The sequence below is a fragment of the Staurois parvus genome, unplaced genomic scaffold (genome assembly GCF_062004578.1).
Source record: "Staurois parvus isolate SC_StPar_1 unplaced genomic scaffold, SC_StPar_1.0 ptg000120l, whole genome shotgun sequence".
Taxonomy (NCBI): domain Eukaryota; kingdom Metazoa; phylum Chordata; class Amphibia; order Anura; family Ranidae; genus Staurois; species Staurois parvus.
In genome coordinates, this window is record NW_028317916.1 from 5175566 (window position 1) to 5199338 (window position 23773).

The 23773-nt window shown below is 39.5% G+C and overlaps 1 protein-coding gene across 2 annotated transcripts in view; it reads left to right on the forward strand.

The window, feature by feature from the left end:
• The window catches only part of KCND2 (potassium voltage-gated channel subfamily D member 2), a 530430-nt gene that overhangs the window by 346252 nt on the left and 160405 nt on the right, over positions 1 to 23773 (forward strand). The window lies entirely within an intron of this gene.

Consider the following 23773-nt stretch of genomic DNA (forward strand, 5'->3'; position numbering starts at 1 on the left):
TTGCAAGCTTTCTAGGTTTGGGGCACGCGCTTGCCCCTTGCTGACACATGCTGCAGTTGGACACAGCTGAATTTTGTCAGCAGGTCCCGGCCAATGATTTATGGGTAACACCTGCTGATCAGCTATGCCCAATCACAGCACGGAACCCTATGTTTACAAACATCACAGAACTCTGCACACAGGGCAGAGATCTAGCTGTTTCTTCTCCCTGCAAAGAGAGAAGAACAGCCAGGTCTCTTAGTAAAAGCAGCTCATATCACACACATTAAATTTGTTGCGTGCACAGTTAACCCTTTGATTTTCCCTTAATGTTAACCCCCTTCCAGACAGTTTCAGTTTCATTCACAGTGTACAGTATTTGATCACTGTACTAGTGTCACTATTAATGTCAGTGTTAGTTATTCAGTTAGTGCACCTTCCAGCAAGGGTCTGTTAGCACTATATTTGCTGCCACGCTATAAGAGTCCCACTGTAAGTCACTTATCACCGCCATTACCAGTATATTATCATAGCTACATAAATTCTAGTATATATACCGTAGTTTGCAGACACTATAACTTTCACACAAACCATTTAATATACACTTAATGGGACTTTTCTTTACCAAAGACATGTACCAGAATACATTTTGGCCTAAATTTATGAAGAATTTTTTTTATTGAATATGTTATACAACAGAAAGTAGAAAATATAATTTTTTTTTCAAAATGTTGGGTCTTCTTTCATTTTATATATTTAAAAAAATATAAAACTGCCAAAAGAAAGCTCTATTTGTATGAAAAAAATTATATCAATTTAATTTGCATACAATTGCCAGTAAAAATAGCACAGTCCTGAATAGCAAATATAAATCCCTGGTCATAAGGGGTATAAAACCTACAGGAGGTCAAGTGATTACAATAGCAAAAAGAATGTATCTATGAAAAGAAAGTGATAAATACTGTATTATCCCAGTGTCTGTAGCACCAAACCTTTCTGCTTTGAAGATCTAAACTTACTAAAAGGTTTTCGGTATTTGCCTTTTTTCTGGGTGTATTGAATGTCTGGTCCTCTACTGCATTGTGTGGTTTTTACAAACCGTCTTCTGATCCTCTACTGCATTGTGTGGTTTTTACAAACCGTCTTCTGATCCTCTACTGCATTGTGTGGTTTTTACAAACCATCTTCAAGTCAGTACTATATCTTACTGTTATTTATTGGTCCTGAAATGAAATCCACAGCATGCAATGGTGGATACCAGCATCTGACAGTTCCAGACATGTCAAATGCTGAACATCCAACAGCAAGGGTGCCATGTTATGGCAGGTCAGAACCCAATTTTTGTAGACAGAAGACTTTAAAGGACATATAAGATACTACTTCTATCACACAAATACATGTAATAAAAGTTCATATTTTATTATACAAACATTTAAAACGTAGCACCATATCTATAAGTTCACACATGTGTTTATTTTATTTCAGATACTTTTATAGCACCACCCATTTTATGCAGCGCTTTACATATATATATTGTACATTCACATCAGTCCCTAACCCTCAGGGGGTGTACAATCTAAGGTCCCTAACTCACATTCATACTAGGACCAATTTAGACAGGATCCAATTAACCTACCAGCATGTCTTTGAAGTGTGGGAGGAAACTGGAGTACCTAGAGGAAACCCACGCAGGCACAGGGAGAACATGCAAACTCCAGGCAGGAGGTGGCATGGCTGGGATTTGAACCAAAGACGCTAGTACTGCCAGGTGGACGTGCTAACCATTCAGCCACTGTGCTGATATAAATTAGAACATTCCTCTTGCCATCACAATGTATTTTGAACATTCATATGACTTCTTCAGGAGCACATGTGAATAAGATCTAAAAAACAATATAGCATCTTAGACCATCATATATATGTATGTACATGGACATAATCACACAATATTTTGTATTTTCATATATTACCCATGTGATTGAAGATATGTATGTGTCTACTAAAGAGCGTTGTCAATATAGGCCATCATTTCATTAGAGACAGCAGGGAGTATGAGCACCAAATCCTAATATGAATGTTCAAAACTTTTAGAGCCGGCATGTGGAATGTTCTAACTGATATCAACCCAAGATTAGAACATATGTGAATGTTTTGTTGTCATATATGGATATTAACTTTTAATATATGGATTTGTGTGATTCCAGTATTATCTTATATGCCATTTTAAGTCCTCTAGCTACAAAAATGATGTTCTGTCTATGATATATAGAACGTGGGCATATATCAATGTAGAACCTTTGTCCTTTGTTTTTGGAATGTTGTTGCAGGAAAAGAAAGTAACAGATAATGTTTTCATGTTCTATAATTATTTCTGTACACAATCACAAATTTACTAAATTCTGAATTTCTCAAAAAATGGATTGCAACCAAGATTGTCAACATTTATTAAAACTTAATTTAAATGTATTGATAAGAAATATGATGTATACAATAATAATGAATTACATAAATTTCTTTCTGTCCCAGAAAATATTAAGTACCTGTTTTGTCCTTATGCAGAAATATTTTTGCAATGCTTATGCTAAGTATGCCTGGAAGCATACTTTATATGGGGGACATTGGTCTTTTCTGCTCATCCTACTGCTGAACATTGTGGTTTAGGTGATTATGCATGGTATAAACATGCAGTTTAACAGGCCACCCTGTTGGGTGTAAATGTGAGGATTATTCCTTGTCGTCAATTTCCTTAGCAATGTTACTGAAATAAGTGCAACTGGATTTTATGGTTATATGTATATGAAAAAAGCAAAACTGCTACTTTTGTGTTCTCATGGGAACATGTAGCTCTTTGCATAATGTTAGATATATAAATGTTTGTTCAGCAAAATTCTTCCCTTTCAGGAAATTTCTTTAGTGGGTTATGCTATTTCAATACATCTTTTAGAAATTCAAATGCATTCCCGCACAGAGTAGGTGGATAGGGCAACATTTGGGAGCAATGTCACAAACATAAATACCATGGATTGAATTTCACTTCTAGTTGAAAGAGGCTGCAGCTTTATTGATATCTTTTGTTTCTTAAGTCACATAATGTATGTTTTTTTTTTGTTAAGGCTGAAGTACCAGCATTCTGTTGTTCCATGGAGAACTCTGAATCACTGTTTGCCTTTTGCTTATAACAAAATTGCCTGCAGGGGATAGGAATGAAATACACAGGCAAGAAACATTAGTTCTATCATAAGACAAGCTGAAGAAATAGCAGGGGCTGAAGAACAGGTAACTGATGGGATATACTTTGTTGAACATCTTCATTTGTACATTGCAAAACTTCTATTATGTGAACAAATCTACAGGCTTACAAAAGCCCTCTAAAATATATACCGTATTTGCCGGCGTATAAGACGACTTTTTGACCCTTGAAAATCTTCTCAAAAGTCGGGGGTCGTCTTATACGCCGGTACACATGTTAGGGGGGCTGCGGCATTAAGTACAGGGGTTTGCAGGGGCTGACGTCTCTTACCTGGATCCAGTCCCACGACGATCCGGTCCAGGAAGCGCGGCGTCTCCTTCAGTTCGGCCACTGGATGTTCGTGCGGCTGCGCGGCTCCGCCTCCTCACCGGTGATTGGCCGCCAGAACTGTAGCTCAGGAAAGGCACACAGGCGGCCAATCACCGGCGAGGGGGCGGAGCCGAGCGGCCCCGTGAAAATTGAGTGCCGGAGCAGCAGGTAAGTGCTCTGTGTAGAGGTGCTGCTGCAACCACATATGCTGGCTGCAGCAGCACCGTACTAGAACAGGGTCAGCAAGTGTCAGTGGGAGGAATAGTGCCCCATCATTGGTGTCACTGATACCAATGATGGGGCACTATTCCTCCCACTGATACCAACGATGGGGCACTATTCCTCCCACTGACACCAACGATGGGGCACTATTCCTCCCCCCCACTGACACCAACGATGGGGCACTATTCCCCCCCCACTGACACCAACGATGGGGCACTATTCCTCCCCCCCACTGACACCAACGATGGGGCACTATTCCCCCCCCCACTGACACCAACGATGGGGCACTATTCCTCCCCCCACTGACACCAATGATGGGGCACTACTCCACCCCTCACTGACACCAATGATGGGACACCATTCCTCCCACTGACACCAATGATGGGGCACTATTCCTGCCACTGATACCAATGATGGGGCACTATTCCCCCCACTGATACCAATGATGGGGCACTATTCCTCCCACTGATGCCAATGATGGGGCACTATTCCTGCCACTGATACCAATGATGGGGCACCTATTCCCCCCACTGATACCAATGATGGGGCACTATTCCTCCCACTGATACCAATGATGGGGCACTATTCCTCCCACTGACATCAATGATGGGGCACTATTCCTCCCACTGACATCAATGATGGGGCACTATTCCTCCCACTGATACCAATGATGGGGCACTATTCCTCCCACTGGTGTGCATTGGAAGAGGGGTAGTCTTATACGGCGAGTATAGCCCAAACACTACATTTTAGCAGGAAAAGTAGGGGGTCGTCTTATACGCCCAGTCGTCTTATACGCCGGCAAATACGGTAAGTATTGTTATTAAAAACATAAGTAGCTCATACAATAAGAGCTCCACGTTGGGGGAATACAGAGTGAGCAAAGCTGATTGATGTAGGTTTGCTAGCCGAGGAAAAAAAAAATACTTTGGCCCCCTACCTTTTTCTTTGCCCCTACTGATTGCACAAGAGATCTAGCTCTGCAGTTTTGTTCCATTGAAGAATAAGAGTTTATGTGTTTAGAGTGCTGAATTAGTCAGTTCAAGAGCAATTTCAGGCAAATAATAAAAACAATTAGTGAATTGATTCGATTTCATCTCCACCCAAGAACAAAAATGGTTAATATTGCAGCTTACATCTTCCTAGATGTGGCAGGCTTAGTTTTCTTTTTTTCAATCTAAGTAAAGAAAAATACCAGTTATGGTATTTTTGTCCTGGTAACTTCCTTGAGACAGAACTGAAATCTCAATGTTATCAGCTTTCTCAGCTACAGTATCTTCTGTGGATTACATAGCAATGTCTCTCTTTGTAATGATGAAGAAAAGAGGAGGAGGAGTTTGTAGTCCAAATCAGATAAGCAGCCTATGGTGACAGTGCTATTCCTCCAGAGGTGGAAGTGAGAAGTGTTGTCACCCTAGGACAGGGCATGTTTTAGTTGCAAAATCATCAGGTAAAAATAAAAGAGAAAAAAGTCTGAAAATCTAAACCAACACAGTCACCGCATCTAGTCATTGGTAAGCTGCCAAGTATTAAAGTTTTGGTCTTGGTTTTGTGATGCAGATAGTCCACTCAGTTTACCTTAACACCTTCCCGCCCGGCCTATAGCAGATTGACAGCTGGGCGGGACACTCGCCCTTGTGACTGGGCATCATATGACATCCTGTCAAAACGAGCCGCTCACACAGCCGCGGGGCTGCGCACTGCGCGATCTATCACCGGCTGCACGGGACACAGCCGATGACATATCACTGCACCGGCCCGTTGGCAGTGTCGTGTGACCGCTGTGACCAATCACAGCAGATCACAGAAATTGTATACAATGGATGGCTTCCTACCATGCAATCCATTGTATACAATTATGTTGTTAGCTGTGACAGGTCAAGGCAGTCACATGATACAGGCAGGGCCAATCACAGCCCATCTGTATCATGTGATCAGCTTTGCCCAGTCACAGCTAATCACAACAAAAGACTGAATCAGTTTTATTATTATTATTATTCAGGATTCATATAGCGCCAACAGTTTGCTCAGGGCTTTCAATATAACGGGAGACAATACAGCAACAATACAGTTCAATACAAGAGGGTTAGGAGGGCCCTGCTCCTTGGAGCTTACAATCTAAGTTTTATTCAGTAACAATGATTGCAAATATCAATGAAATATATTGGTATTAGCAATCATAATGTGTTAAAAAAAAATCCTGATCACTTGCCCATGGTAACATTGTATTGCTTTGGTCACAGTATGCTGAAAAATAAAATAGTAAAAAAAAAAAGAAAACGTAACAAAAAATAAAAAAATAATAGAAACATTTGAAAAAAAATACAATTTCAATTATTATTATTATTTTCACCAAAGAAATGTAGCAGAATACATGTTGACCTACATTTATGAAGAAATTTTATTTATTTGCAAAATTTTATAACAGAAACAAAGAAAAGTGCGTTTTTTTAGGTTTCAGGTGTTTTTTTGTTTTAATTAGCAAAAAATAAAAAACTCAGTGGTGATTAAATACCACCAAACGTAAGCTCTATTTGTGTGAAAAAAGTTATAAAAATGTCATATGGGTACAATGTTGCATGACCATGCAATTGTCACTCAAAGTGCAACAGCACTGAAAACTGAAAATTGGCCTGGGCACAAAAGGGGTATAAGTGCCCAGTATTGAAGTGGTTAAAGTGATTCTTAATGCTTCATTGTTATTTTTAAAAACAAACAAACATGTCAAACAATGGGTTTGCACAGAGCAGCCCCAGTCCTCCTCTTCTGGCTCCTCCCCCATTGCATGTCCCCGTAGCCCCCACTTTTGCATGCTCCAGAGCCAGCCCTGCCCCCCACAACATCCTCACTGGCTGTGATTGGCAGCAGCAGTAGCCAATGGCTCCCGTTGCTGTGCCTGAGCCAATGAGGAGAGAGAAAGCCGAGAGAAGATCTGTTCTCATGCGCATTGCTGGATTGAGATCGGGCTCTGATACGTATAGGGGTGGGGGAGGGGTTAGAATGGAGCTGCTTGTAGAAGGTTTTTTTACCTTAATGCATAATTAAGGTAAAAAAACATTCTGCCTTTAGAACCACTTTAATCTTAGCACATTTTAACATACTAGAGCCAGATTCCATGTTCAGTGAGCAAGTATACAGATACCGAATTCATAAAATAAATCCGAATGCAATTTAAAATATATCAATCTTTATTTATACATATAAAAAAGTTTTTACAAGCTGTTGGAGAAATCCTATATTAATGTGATAGAAAACAGCAGCCAGTCTGATAGCACATATTTATTTCACAAATTGCATTACATTGTAAGTCTTTCCCATATATAGAGCTTTTTATAAGGATGATATATCCCAGCATGTCTCTGAAACAGAACACGGTGTCTACAAATACATTGTGTGAGGAATGATTGTACTAAATCATTATGGACTCTATTAAGTCTCATCTGGACATCCTACAAGGCAAAAAGAATATTGGTGCCAATGCAGTCATATAATGAATGAACAATCTACGCAGTACAGTAATTCCAGTGAACAGAGATGGTCCCATTAGCAGAACCTGTGGCTTTGTAGAAGCAGATACATAGATTGTAGATCTCAATTGTAGATGTGGCTTGACTATATATGGTGCATAGAGAATCTGAAAAGAGGTTCGAATTCAATGTTTCACCAATAAAAACAGCAGATTGTGAGATCTAACTGTAGTGTACATTGTTTACTATGAAAAATGACAAATGGTAACTTAAATGACAACAATGAAAATATGCTTATCATCAATGTGTATAGGAACTCAGCAAGGCAGAGCACAAGGATCCAGACCAGAAATCTCAGGAAAGGGAGTGGGGGGCATAGCTGTCCAAGTTTGGGAAAAAAACAGACAACAGGGGGTGCCAACCTAAGCGCAGCACTGTGTGTAAAATAAAAAGCGCAAGAAAAATGCCATCTCACTCAATAAAAGGAGAGCACATTCCACAGGTGATAGCATGTCTGCATCTGGTTTCTGCATCCTGGTATCCAGCCTGTTGCCTGGATACTACACATAGCCCAGCCTATGGTGGTGATTTTGGACTACCAACACGGAGTTGCATGTTGAGAATTAAGACGATTTTGCACATGTTCTCGATACACATAGATGTGAACCAAACCTTAATGAACAATATAATAGTAAATATCTTGGGCTGATCAGAATACATGTGAAAAAATCAAACTACGTGCATGTTTGCATGCATCCAAAACATTCCTGGATAAGGGTTACCACATTTTTTTTTAGACAAAACCCCCATTTAGATGGGGATGGGAAGGCCTGGAAAAAAACCTGAAAAGTTGGGACAATAACAGTTTTTTCCTTTTTTTCCAAAGCCATTTTTTTATTTTTTTTTTCTGGAAAAACTGAATAAAAAAGAAAATGTGGAATATGTTCTTTTACAGTGAGACATAATATACCCATGACATGGTACTGAAACTGCATAACAAGAAAACCTTGATGAAAGATTTCTAAGACTTTATGTAAAGTATTATATTATTGCAAGTTCACTCAGCTGAAGACAAGCAAATCCTTGAATACAATTCAAGTAACACTGTACTTCTCAATGCAGTTCTCAAACAAGAGAAATACTGTATGCAATTAGTTTATCTTTATAACCTTTAACACCCCGTTCACATTGGTGCGACATGGCATGCAACTTTCAAATCGCATGCCAAGTCGCACCCTATTGTCCGCAATTGAAGCTGTCATAATGGTGCGGTTCCGACTTGGTTGGAACCGCACTGATTTCAAAAGTAGTACAGGCACTACTTTTGGTGCGATTTGCATAGACATCAATTTACTGTGGTCAGTAAATTGTTTTTTTCTTTTCCTCCTCTCAATAAAATGGTGAGACCAACATTTTTTAGAGTTTGGAAGCATTTCCACAGTGTAATTCTTCTGAGAGCAAAGCTGCAATTTGCAAATATTGTGAGAACTAATATTCATTTCCAAATGCTGCAAGGATGACAAAACATATCCTGGCATGCCAGAGGTGCCCTAAAAGCATTAAAAAATACCTTATGGAATTAAATGATGAGGACCATAATGAAAGTGCAAGTAGCTTTTCCCTACAGAGTTCTCAGTCAAGATACACTCTTTCTGCTGCTTCTGAATCATCATGACTTAAAAAGCAAGTTTAGTTTATTTACTGAATTAGCTGTACTTTTGTTTCATAATACTTTTATACACAATTCACTTTTATATACACCTTCACAGTGTAACAGTATTGCTTTCAATTTGTAAAAGTACTCCACACGGAACTTCTTTTTCAATTTTTCCAAAATTTTCCATTTTATTCCAGAAAAAAAAAAAACAAGGGAAAAAGTATTTTTCTTATGGCTTAAAAATGTCTGGAAATTTTACATCTGTAGTTGTACATACTAATTTTTAATCTTTCCACAGTTGTGTAATGTATGCATGTGTGTATATGTATATACACAGTATATAAGCAGGAATTGTCCTATAGATATTGCTCTGATTTGAGATGGTAACAGATGACTGATTACATGGGAATAGTGCTTTATGGCCATTGGTTTTCTGTAAGTCCTGCAGGTGATTGTTTCATTCCCTATCCTCAGCAAAGAGAAAAAAAACAATACAAAACAAATGTTAAGCTAGAGATTTACCAGCTTCACCACTGTAAACTATAGAAAGGTTTAGTTTAGGCTGGAGTTCTTCAAATGCGCAATAGACCATGCAGCCATTTTCTATGGAGCACAGTGCAATATGTAAACAGATAAATAACTCTTCCTAATGTAGTGTTGACATCAGCATTTAAGTTGATAAAGAATTTCTTCATTCTAAGTTAAGCAGAGAAATGAATACTTACTGCTTAATTGCTTGTAAATTGTCATACTTTTTGTCAGCAGTTTTCACTGCTTATTTGGGCTTGTTTATCAAGCGCACCAAAATGTGAAACATGAGCAGTTAATGCTTTGTCAGAAATTCCACGCGATAGCTGGTATCTACTTAAATCTACACACTACTACCGATGTGACAAGTTTCTTAAGTCATTTTAGATTATGGAATACTAGGAAAGATTGTGCCACACAGAAATATTGCTCCGATAAGTCATTCATGTTTTTTCCAAATCTACAGCATTTGTCGCTTTTAAGTGGATCTATTAAAGTGTATGCCAACCTCAACAAATAACTTCTTTTACTTGCACACGGTGGGTCTGTTTTATTTGCCATTGAAAGTGTTTTGTTAAGACATTCACAAGGCATTCAACTTACTTTCTTGGGAGTGCATGTACTATGTTCTAGACAAATGGGGATTCCCATCTACCTTCACACCCTGGTCGAGGGCCCTCTACTATGGACCCTCCGCCACGGTCTGATATCTCTTCAGACAATCCTCCCCTTTCTTCTATCCATAGAGGAACATGTCAGGGATGCCCTCTTTCCCCGATACTTTTCATCTTAGTCCTGGAACGTTTGCTACACCTTATAAGAACCAACCCGGACGTCAAGGGAGTCACAGTTGCTCAGCACACCTTTAAAGTTAGCGCACTTGCAGACGACTTGGTTCTGACTCTGATTCAGCCACACACCACATTACCTACCCTGTTTTCCTGAAATTTTGGGTTTAATAGTACACGAAGACAAATCATCAGCCATCACTGTCTCCCTCCCCATAGAGGAAATAAACTTACTAAAACAAAACTACAACTTTACCTGGCCCCCTGCACATTTAGAATATCTAGGGATCCATCTTACTAACTCCTACTACATGCTGTATGAGGCCAACTATATCTCCACATTTCATTTTCTTAAAACTCTATTTATATCCTGGTCTCACCAACCTCTCTCATGGATGGGTAGAACGAACGCAGTAAAAATCCTTCCCAAACTTCTATATCTATTCTGCACTCCCTATCCCAGTCCCTTCTTATACCCTAAAATCTTTTCAAAATCACATTTTACGCTTTATTTGGGACAGTAAAAGTTCTCGGGTCACTGAACATACCATGCTCACACACCGGAAACAGGGGGGGTCTAGGAGTTCAAAACTCCTCCAAGTGCGATACAGTGGCTCAAATTGCACCTCTCTTGCCACCCGATCTCTTGCACCTCTCTTGCCAAGCGCTCTCTTGCCACCCGATCTCTCTTTTCTTGCTTTTATGGATCCCCCCGAGATCCAGGCCCACATCCATTAGTCCTCTAATGGCCCACTCACTGCATATATGGGACTCCACAAAATACAACAGCAGCCTAATCTTCCCTCATCTACCACTCCTCCCCCTCATGGGCAATCCTCTGTTTCCACTGGGCCTTGAGTTCCCTAATGCTTTCCATTGCTGGACTTCTTGTAAATTTCAATGTATTCATTCATTTCTCACGGGCCAATCGATTTGCACCTGGGCAGAAATAGGGACAAATATCAAGACCCTCCTACAGAACTTTTCCATTTTTTTCAGATTAAACACTGGGTAACTTCGATCCTTGCCAACAAAGACCCGACCACACAACTATCCTTGTCTGAACACATATGCTACCGCATGCCTCTCTCTCCCAAAGTTATCTCTATCCTTTATAAACAATTGACTAATCTACAGAACCCCAACAATCATGCTTACGTTTCCAGGTGGGAAAGAGACCTCAAAGGCACTAAAGATCGTGCATGCTGGTTGCAAATATGGAGAACCCTGATCTCAAGCTCCATTAACATCCTCACAATGGAATTGGCCTTCAAAATGATGAAAAGATGGTACCTGGTCCCATCCCGTTTCGCATTTCCCCACCAGTTAGCCCTTAATATTTGTTTCTGAGGTTGTAATGCTGCGGGAGATGTTCTAAACATATGGTGGACATGCCCTATGCTTTCCCGGTTTTGGTCAAAGGTTCTTAAACTACTCCAGTCATTACTTATTTGTCCCTTACCAAGAAACCCTTGGTATACTCTTCTACACTTAAAACCCCCGGGCTTGTCAAAACATCAATTTAAACTAGGCACCCATGTACTACTGGCTGCAAAACAAACCATAGTGAGAGCCTGGAAACAGCAGTTTGTATCCTTCATGGAAGTTCACTGCCGCCTTGACTTCTTCTTAATAAATGAAAAACTGTCTAGCATCCTCTCAAACACCTAAGAGAGATTCCTTAAAACTTGGACTACATGGATCCAACACACCCACCCCAAGTTATCAGTGGATAGTTTCACCTCATTATAGCCTTATTAGAATTCAAAAACTGAACTCGAGTGCTTTAGACGTTCACTCCCCAATCTGTCTCTACTCTCTCCTCTTTACCTTTCCTTTGGATTTCCATTTTATGCCTCTTCCACGGGTATGCCTCACGAACTATAAGGTGTTCTGTACGCCTCTCGTCTCAATAGCATATCAGCAAATCCTTAATGACATACTCCTTTTATTAACGTCAGCCGATGAGCCACGGATGGGTAGCCCCTTTTTTGTGCATTAACTAATCAACCGACTCAAAATGTATGATTTTTCTGCTCTCTTGATAAGTCATCTACAATGTTACTTATTATAGTTCAGCTTTATTTGTTTACAACCGCTGTTAACTTTTTGTTTACGTTCTAGATAGCGGTTGAGTTTGCAATGCCCCCCACTCCCCATTAAGGATTGGCATCTTTGGGGAGGAGGGGGGAGCGGGTACCCAAATTTGACAGGTACCCACTCCCACTTCTGCTGCGATCACCTAAGGCGATCGGAAGCAAAAGTTGTCCTCCCCCCCTCCCCATAGTCTTCTGGGACACGTGACAGGTCCCAGAAGACTACGGGACTATTCACAAAGTGCAGCGCTACTCGCACATGCGCAGTGGGCACCCGGCTACGAAGTCGGAAGCTGTCACAGCCGGGTACCCATACTGAAGATGTCGGCTCCGGAGAGAGAAGACGGCCGATGAAACCAGCCATGGTGAGGACACCGCTGGACTGAGGGACAGATAAGTGTCTGTATTTTAAAAGTCAGCAGCTACAGTTTTTGTAGCTGCTGACTTTTATTTTTTTTTACATCAACTGGAACTCCACTTTAATAATACCAAAACACTCAATAACAAACTATTGAAAGGAAAGTGTTTTGTTAAATCTGATAACTACAAAAACACCCATTGATCCTGCCTAAAATCCAAAGCTGTCCTGTGAACTTTGCACTCTTATCTCAAGCAGTCTTTTCAGCCCAATAGTTAGACATACAGAGGGCTCTTTCTGTTACCCAGAAGATCTTCCCCAATATATGGAAATGTGGGGAGGTGTTCTGTAGTCCTAACACACTTCCCGTGTTAGGGTGACAATGCTGCTTCTCCAAAGATACAGTATAAAGAGTACATGTTTTGACCCTAGGACAGGAAGTGTGTTTCTGACAGATCATGGAGTGAAAATAATATAAAAAAAGCATGGAAAAAAAGAAAAACAATGCATCCATCACATTCAAGGATTGTTAAACTGCAATATACTACATTTATGTTCTTACATTTAGATACGCTTTAAAGTGACTGTAAATGTTCAAATAAAAAAAGAAAAAAATAACAAACATGCTATACTTACTTGCTCTGTGCAACAGTTTTGCACAAAGCAGCCTCTTCTGGGGTCCCCCAACACCTCTGATAGCCCCTCCCATCTGCTAAACCTTGCCCATAGAAAGACACTTGTCCTCACCCAGGCTCCCTCCTCACTGGTTGTGATTGATAGCCAATGGCTCACTGTATCTGAGCCAATGAGGAGTATGAGAGCCAAGAGAAATGCTGCTATCGTGCACATAGCTGGATTGAGATTGGGCTCATTAAAGTATAAGGAGGGCTGGGGGGAGCTGCATACTGAAGGTTTTTTTTCCAGGGATACGTTCACTTTTACAAAAAAAATAATGAACATTTCTTTGCAGGTATAAAATATGCATTTATTATTTTTTGTTAGGGACTTGTAAAGCATTGCACCCATGATCACTGGATCTTAAGTGTAATGCCACGGTCCTGTGTATCTGTCTGCCAGTACCTCCAACACAGGCAGTTGGTTACATTCTGACAGGAAGCTCAATGAACTACCTACAGTTCTCAACAGTGCCCTGGTGGTTATTTGAGAACTATAAGCCAACAGCCACAAGGGCTGTCGGGACTTGTAGTATTTCCATTCACAGAACACTATGAATGAATGACATAGCTGGACAGGTGGAGCCCTGCTCGGATTAGTTTTTTCAGATTGTGACAGCTAGCAGGGGGAGAAAATCCCCCGCTAGCTGTCACAACGGGGGGGGGGGGAGTGGGGGCTGGTATATTTGGAAGGTGTTACACCCTGAATATTGGTGTAACAGTATACAACAGGTGAACTTATCCTCTAAGGTAAAAACCATCATCCTTCACAACCACTTTAACTTGTTTCCTTGCATTAATAAATTATAGGGCTAGAATTACTTTGTCTAATCTAAAGCACCAAGCTCAGGATTTACAGTTTAAGTTTTTGTTTATCACAGGAACCTGTATGCACAACACCCCTCCTCTGGGATCACCTCTACACAAAATGTTTTCCTTTATACTCCCGCCATGTGTCTAGTCACATCTCTCAGTTGCATCGTCATGCAGTAACACACCACAGTGTGCAGTAATGTTCTACTGTGCGATATGGCTTGCTGCATGAGAAAAATTATGTTTACATTTTTTTGTAAATTCTCCAGTTTTGCAAATTCTCCAGTTATTTGAGTCACTGTGCAGTGTAGCGCATGTCAGCACAGGTGTAAATGGGCTCTTGCTTGGCAAGTGCTTTGAACACCTGTTAAGCAACCCAACTACCAGAACTAAAAAGGCAGAATACTAAACAACTGTTTTTTGGGAATTATGCTACCAATTGGCCGAAACCTCAGCACCCCAGCAAAGGACATGGCACAACAGGCTAAACAGAGCCTACAAAACAGTGGTACTGGGTACTCTTCTGCAACCAGTTTCCATGTGAACATAACCTTACAGATACATTCCCAAAATACCTAAAGTAGAAAAATTTTTTTGTAAATTTTGGACAGCATAAGGGAGGGTTAGAACCCCTGTCAGGTAATTTTTTTCTGCTGTCCCTGTCCCATTGGGGAAATTTTTCACTTTCTGTCCCATAGCCAGAACAAGAGGTAAGAGGAAATCCTTCCAAAGTGGGAGAATTTCTGGTTGTCACCAGGGTCACCAGAAATAGTTCCCACATTTCATCATTATAAGATTTCCCCTCTATTACTGTTCTGGGTACAATCCAAAATTTAGGAGTTTCTTTTACTAATAATGGTAAGCTTGACAAATGTAGATGGTGAATCTCCCAAACAGGGGGACAGACAGCAATAGAAATGTGACAGATGTTCTAATCCCTCTCCACTCTACTATACTACACTCCATTCCACAACTGGAAAAAAAAAAAAAACTTTTTGTTATACTGTCAAAACTATGAGATGCTGCTGCACACTGTGGCTTCTATTGTGTAATAAGAATTGATATATATACAAATTCTCTATCAGAGGACAAAAATAGATCTTGATAATACATTTTTATTTTGTTACATATGTTTCTTATTTCTCCTGGACTTTCCCAGATTGAAATCTCTCACTAAGCAGTCAGGTGCATGAGCCCAACTTTTTAGTGCATTTATAGCACTTTAATATTATTACTGCTATGCTCTGTTATAAAAAATGGGTAGTCAGAAAAAAGACTTCTACTTCAAGCCCTTATACATTAGAAAGGCTGGACTTCAGACTGGAGATATCTGAATTATTCTAGAAGCAGTTACCAGTACAGTAAAACATGTTAATATAATTTCAAAAATGGTTTCTCTCTCATCCATTGAGGAGCACAGTACAATGAGGATAAAGCAACCTAGATATATACTGCCACCTACAGGAGAAATGGACACTAGGTACATAGAAACTGAAGACTATAGCCCCTCCCACTTCACACCTGCTCAGAGACATTTTGCATACTCCAGAGCAGGGGCGGACTGAGCATTTGGAAACTCGGGCACTGCCCGAGGGCCCGGGGTCAGTAGGGGGCCCCATGAGATGCCCCTGGTACCTTTTCATACGCTTTTTTGAGTTTGGGCAAGGACACAGGGGCCCCATGATCCCCTATTGCTCAGGGGCCCCATGAGTTGTCAGTCCGCCCCTGCTCCAGAGAATGGATGTCTAATTCTTCTCTTCTATACTGTAAGTATGAATTGGAAGATTTCTTCTACTGACAGCTACCAGTAGATTCATGCAGGATATTGAAAGTCCTGGAAGCCTCTGCAATTATCCAAATTTTCACTCTGAATCTCGTCCCCTGGCTTTGACAGCCTGGCTGTTGATAGGCAGGGCCTTCTCAAATGCAGTTATTCTGACTGTGTTTAAAGCTCGTACTTTTATTTATGTAGCCCAAAACAATGAAAATAATACTGTTCAAATGCCCCACATACCTGTATCAGTCAGATCAGCATGTCAAAAGGCTGGTGCAACACAGGACAGGATCAGCTTGTCAGGCTCTAGTAGACTTCAAGTGTCATTTCAACGTAAACCCTGTGAGAAGTAAAAGTATGACTTGAACAAAATGGTGGCCATCTGCACACAGACACCAACTCTCCGTTGTGAATGAAATGAGTAAAAGATTACTTCAGCTCCTGTTCTCCACCTGTAAAGAATTCCTCAGATACATTTTGTATGATTAAGCCCCGAAAAGGGCAAAATTTACTTGATGAGTTCTCTACAGGTGGAGAGCAGGAACTGGAGCCATCTTTTACTCATTTCATTCACATTGATGCAATGAGGAATTGATGTCTTTGTGCAGATGGCCACCATTTTGTTCAAGTCATACTTTTACTTCTCAAAGGCTTTATCAGGGAAGGATGTGTTTTCATTGCTGATTCCCACCATGCCTATTTCAGTGATCCATGTTCCTTCTTTCCTTCTGTTGATGTTAGAACCCAATTTTCACTTTGGCACCATCAAAGTCTAGTGTTTTGTTACTTTTCAATGTCCTCATGCTAGCCATTTATTAAATTGTTATTTTAAAAAAAGGTTACAGATATTTATCTCCATGTTAGGCCTCTTCTCCAACCATGGGTTTACATTTAATACCATCATTGTTACAAAGCCTTTCACTTTAAAGATGACATTGTGTTACTTTCCCTGTGTCCAGCACTGTTTTTTTCCAATAGAGATGATTCTCTATAATCTGAAAGCAGTAAAGGCCAGCAGAGTTTCTCTTTTGATCACTGTAGCTGTAAATCTCTAACACGAAAAACAATCAAATCATGTTCATCTATAGTGTGTATTTGCCTTTATCCAAAGCACCAAATGTCATGTGGGAGGGGGGCCTTCCCTCCATCCAGGGCTCACATATCACTGAGCTCTGTGCTCTAGCTTTGCAGCCTGTGTGATGTCAGATCTCTGCCCTCTGCCTTCTGGAGCTGAGAAAAAAAGCCTTTGACTTGTGTGATTTACAAGAGTGTAGAGGATAGAGGGCTACAGATAAACAAGTCCAACTTATGTAAGAGGAGCTGTTTCATCTCTGTGTATCACCTGAGGCTTATCACATCAATGGGTATATTTAAGGGTTTATAACCACTTTAAGCAGATAGATTTCCGAATTATTACAGATTTTCAAATATTACAGAAGGTCTTAAAATACATTTTCCACATTCCAGATTTGGGTTTTTGTTGTTGTTTTGACAGGTTTCTGTTCAGACCTCCAAGTGGCGATTTACTAAACTCAGGTCCATGCATTCACTATATCTGGTCTCCCACACTACACAGAACATGGAAAAGCAATTATTTTAGTAAATATAAACTGCTAAATACCTTTTCTCATCAGCAGTTAGAGCAGTCTTGTGACTTCTTTCAGTGTTCAGCAGAGCACTGATTAAATCTTGTAGGAGGAGTTTTCTCTAGGAGGATGCAGAACCCCTGACCTCTGTTTGGGCAGTTCTGATTGGCCCTGTGCTGATTACATGCACTCTCCCAATAAAAAAAACCCTCTCTAGCAATAGACACCATACTGAGTGTGTGCAGTATCTCTACACCATATGTCTTATCAGAAGATAAGAGGGGGACACTGGAAGAAGGGGAGGATCAGAGAAGTCAGGAGCAAACAGTGTTTTTACACCATGCAGAGGATTAATCCCTCAGGTTCTACAGTGAGTATAACAAGCATGCTTTACTGCATATACAGACTGATTTTACTGTTGTGAGTTTAGTAACACTTTAAGTATCTATTTTTATTATCATCAAGCAGTCTCCCTCCTTGGTTATGAGAGTAAATAGGTTTGTTGTGCTCACTTTAAAACCTTTTCTAGGAGTCCATTGAGGGACACAGCTCTCTCCCCTCGTATGCTTTTGTCTCCTCTTTGGTCTGCTTGCTACAAATGAACAAGTGTCCATTTCTCCTGTAAACAACAGTATAACCCCAGGCTGCTTAATCATCATCAAGCTGTGTCTCTCAAAGGACTCTGAGAAAGCATTTTACAAGGAATAGAGTACAAAACAAATACAAAATTATTTTCAGTTTCAGCTTTCAAAAAATGCATGGTGATCCTTACTAGAAGATCATTGTCTAGGAACTTCCTGTTATAAGATTACAGCTGTCTCACAGTTGTGCTCCTGCACTGTCAACCTGTCAAATGCTCACCTGGTGGAGACTACAAGTGGCTTTGCTGACACAAATTATAAAGGCTTAGTTCACCATTATCACTACCAGGAAACCAGTCCAGAGCATTATTTATTTTTATTTACTTAAGGTACTTATATAGCACTGTCAATTTACGCAGCACTTTACATATATATATATATATATATATACATATATACATATAGTACATTCAGGTCAGTCCTTAACCCTCAAGGGGCGTACAATCTAAAGTCCACAAATTACATTCATACATACACATACTAGGGCCAATTTAGACAGGATCCAATTAACCTACCAGCATATCTTTGGAGTGTGGGAGGAAACTGGAGTACCCGGAGGAAACCCACACAGGCACAGGGAGACCATGCAAACTCCAGGCAGGTGGTGCCGTGGTTGGGATAATAATGTAGACTGAAAGAGACTGTAAAAGATCAGCAGAACTGAGATGCAAAGAACACTGAGAAAAGATTGAAAATAGTATTTAAAAAAAAACCCATAAAGATGTTCGCAAATCAAAACATGAAAAATTGGCAATTGTTTTAATTGTAAGCCATCATTTTTCAACCTAGATATTATCACATTAGAGTTTAGACCTACTTTAATATATCTTTAGAAGACAAGAATATTTTCCTTAATAGCAAGGTACAGCTTCATAACTGTTAGCCTTCCTGGCAACCGAGTTAGTGCAAGTACTCAATAAACTAATCCATGCTTTATAATATCTGGCCTGATAGCAAATGGTATGAATGAGTGACAAAGGAGATGCTCTCGGGGTTTTCATCTGGGCCAACAATTCTCCCTGTAAACAAAACTATTAGGTTATAACTAACTGCTGTTTATAACACAGTTTTGTTGCCATGGTTTTTTTCTGAAGTATTTTTATTCTCTGGTTCCAGCAGATGAGGAGATTGATCTATATTCTTTATTTTTGTTTATATAGGTACTTTTTGTCTTCATTTTACCATTGTAGCTGTTGGAGCAACTGTCGATCTTGGTTTGGTATGTAGGGAGTCACTGATGTGGAACAAACATGTGAGACACCTCATAGGCGTGTTTAAAGACATTGAATCACAAGTTATTGAGGGAAGTAAAAGCATGGCAGTCCCAAATCAAGTCAACAATGGAAGTTCCCATACTTCTATCGTCCCAGGATCTTTAGATACCACTAGACAATTTGTAGACGCCAGTTGTTGTGAAACTACAAATGCAAATAAAACTATAAATAAGATCATGTTGGGACCAATACATCCATAAATGGTAAAGTTGTTAGCATTTCTAAAACACTATAGTTCCTTTTGACATTGCTTGTCATACACAGCAAACTACAGACTTTATCTCTTAGACTATGTTAACAAAGTTATACGCTTACAATGATCTAGGTATAACTTGCAGTGCCGCTCTAAGCTGAGATAATGATCGGTTGAAGTGAAGGTGCAAGGCACCCATGCACCATTGAAGGGTGTAGAAGCATCATTAGAGAAAGGGAGAAGCACGAGCTCACTGACCCAGTCCATGAATATGTGGATGAATGTGGCCTCAGCCAGTGCCGCTCTGTCCAGGCCCTCTGACATGTTTCACCCCACAAACCAGGGCTTGGTCACAGAGGTCCAACCTGGTTTGGTGAGAAGTCCTTCTTCTTTTTTCTGATGATATAGGTATAAGCTTTCCATAGGCAGTATAGTTAAATAAGTTGCAGAGTACAAATCCATAAAATCTCAGACACATTGTAAAAAGAACGCTGGATTTTTTGATAAAAAATAAGCTAAATTGTCACCACTTAGTACCTGGTATGAGTATGGTCTGAACTATAAATTTATTTTCAAAGACAGACTCCATCAACAGCATTAAACACAAGCTAAAACATTTTTTCTGGGAAATGATCATTACTGTTTCTCTTTGGGACATATTGTGACCTCCGAATACTTGTTTAAAGAACTTCATTCACTTTATATAAATCAATAAGAAAGATGCATGTGCCTGATGAAGAATTAATCATTTTCAAGGTGCAATACATTAAAAGCTTATTTTATGTTGTCTGTTTTATAAAAAGGCTCTTAATGTTTCTATGGTAACCTGGGGTTGGAATGCATTCATTGAATGAAGCAGTTTGTGATTTAAAATATATTCCCTTTTGTTAGGCAGAACATATTTAAATCTTGTTTTCAGTCTCTATTTCATTTTTTCTTCTCACCTAGAGATTAATCCAGTCCAGAGATTTCAGTTTGCTGGGAGCCATTTTGATTACCATGGTATTTTTTTTTTGTAATCATAAGGTTTTATTATCATGTATCCCCTAGCTTTTCTATGTAGCAAAACACCCGCCTTCTTACATTGTACAAACAGCACAGTTTTATCTCTGTAGACTTTCAGGGACTGACAACTCTGACAAAAGATCTCCCTATGTTTGCTTGAATCCAGTTCAGTGACTTGACACAATTTTCTGTATGACACAGCCAATGAATTGATGTTGAGAATGCGCAATGACGAGACCGTCCTATTTTCTTTGGAGAAAAGGAAACAAGGTCAGAGTGATCAAAGATATTTTCTAACAAGTTGGAAGGTCATAAGAACAAGTGCATATAACAATCTCAATCCATTGTTACTTAGCAGGTAAACTCTGCATGGCCCGACTACAAATATCTTGTCTTGTCTAGATGGCGCTTGCTATTATAGGACAGTCAGAAGTGTGGAAGCAATCTAGACTGATAAGTGGCTGGTACAGCAGGTATCGTAAAAAGAAATGCATAATGATTTTGTATACAGTATATTTTCTTTTGTTTTTTTAGGGTCAGGGCTGAAAAAAATGTTAAACATATGTTCAGGTAATATAAAATAGTGCATATCAATATTTTCTCCCTTTATCATCAGTTAACAGCTGAAACTTTAGGCACCTTTTCAGATGTTCACATTTAAAACTCTCGATTAACCTTCCACACGTTGCTATAGGTCCTTACATATGTTTAGCATATGTTAGCATATGTTTAGCAAACGTTTGCACAAAAACAGGGATTCTTGGGTCACATTGTGATATTTTGGGGATCCGGATCACTAGCCAGGTGTGTCTTTATAAAAACAGTTTTTATTTCCCGAACTACACAAACAAAAGCTTCTTCAGCACTGAACAAACAGTCCACAAACTCTTGTACAAAACAAAATGTTGGCTCACCGCCAGCATAAAATGTCCCACAACAAGGTTTAATGCCTGTCTGCTCCAGGGGTCCAGAAACAATCACAATAGCCCAGCCACAGCCAAAAAGCCCGCAGCTCCTTTACACTATGCCCTGTTCCACACACCACTCGTGGACACCTACTTGCTAATTATATTTCTGTCAAACCTCTCCCATCGGAAGGTTAACCCTTTCAGATCCAGGGTATCGATAGTCAGGGTTGGAGGCTCTGTCTCTTCGAGTCTCCAGATTCTGGGATCCCTATCAGGACTTAATAATCTGGGGAAAACTGCAAATTCAGTTTCCCTTTTTAACAGGCCACCCCAAAACCCCTCATCCCTCACAGTGAGTATCCCTGAGTTTTTACTGTCTACTTTAAAGGAACCACAACCCACACAATGGTGACATCCAGGATCCATCCATGGCTCCATCCATGGCTCAATTGCAATGCATGTTTAAGCTGGTCAACTGCATTAAAGTGGTGCCTCTGAGCTTTGCCCCTACTCTACTTTGCAAAGTACTAAAAACTTACATGCTCATAGCATACTCTAATAGGCATATAGGGTTAGTATGGGTAATAGTCACTGATCTGCATTATGCTATATATACACAGTATATATAATATATATTGTATACACACATAATCGTATATATAATATATGGTGCTAGAGTGATGTACACTGCTATACATATACCTTAGTTCCTTTTAAGATGCATAGCTGTCTATCATTACCTACATTGCTGGAAAAGCTTGTGATTTACAGAGCTCAATAGCTCAAGCTGACATTTAGAGAAGTGAATGTGTCAGAGGCATGACTCATCCCTGCAAACTATTGCAGGTTCCATTTAGATTAATTGAGAAACAAAGTATAACTTCTAATTTAGGTTTATACCTATTTATTAAAATGAAGTAGAAGATTTAGTTGTGCCCATGTGACATATGAACACAGAACACATAATATGCAGCCTTATGCTCTCTATTGTGTTCATAAATTAGCAGGAGCACACAGCTTTGACCACGGACAAAACTTGCTGCGTTGTTACAACTTTGTTTAGAGTGCTTGAAAAAAAAAAGCACAATACAATGATTACTGCTTTATTTTTCAGAAGCCTTATTATTCCGTTTTCACTACTGTTTTTTTAAGTGTAAACATTTTTTCCAGTTAAAAGGAAATTATACATTCCAATGATGAGCATCTTTTAATCATGTCTTTCTAATGCTGTCATCACAGTGTATAGGCCAAATCTTGTATACAATAAACACTTGACAGTTGGACATTATCAAAGATGAAAAAAGTGGCCATCTTTGTGAACATAATAGCATAGTTGTACCTTGGTGGGCATTTCAGGCTTTAGTTTCTAAAATCTATTATCTTTGTGGTACTTAAAATTATTTTTTTTAGTTGGCCACCCACAGCCTTCCATGTACTTATTGCATATATATTTATGTAATTGGTAATATTTTATCAGACTGATAACATTTTATTCAGGATTTGACTTTGCTTAATGTTAAACTGATAATGCTGCCACAATTTGTAAAACACTTGTTTATCAACCATACATTTGTCCTGTCCATCAATCTTCTGTTTGTCACAAAGCACATATCTGCTCCAAGACTAGATTATGGATACTAAAGCAAGAATAATGTAATTTAAAGTGTCAACTTTGCATGAACAATTGTCACTTTTAACTTGTAATTTTCTGCAAATCTAAAAACATTTGAGGGTTTGAGTTGGAGGGGGTGTAGACAAATTATATGTATACAGTATATTAGAGCCTATTTTATATTTTTCAATAGAAAAAAGAATTCACAAACAGCTCCAGGAAAAGATGCAGATATTTAGCAAAAATACAAGCACATTAAATATAACATGTTATATTATGCCATAGCCATGTACTCCTATTCAGATGGCTGTAGGAAAAATTCCTGAGCAGGAACTTAAAATGTTACTAAACCCACAACAGTAAAATTAGTCTGTATATGAAATAAAGCATGCTTGTTATACTCACTGTGGAACCTAAGGGCTTAATCCTCCACATTGTGTAAAAAGGATGTTTCATCTTGTCTTCTCTTATCATCCCTTTCTTCCAGTGTCTCCTAAATATCTCCTGGTAGAATAAAGGCTTATGGCAAGCTGCACATGTCAGTTTGGTGTGTATTGCTAGAGATTTTTTTTTACCTGGGAGAGTGCATGTGATCAGCACAGTGCCAATCAGCACTGTCCAGACAGAGGTCAGGGGTCC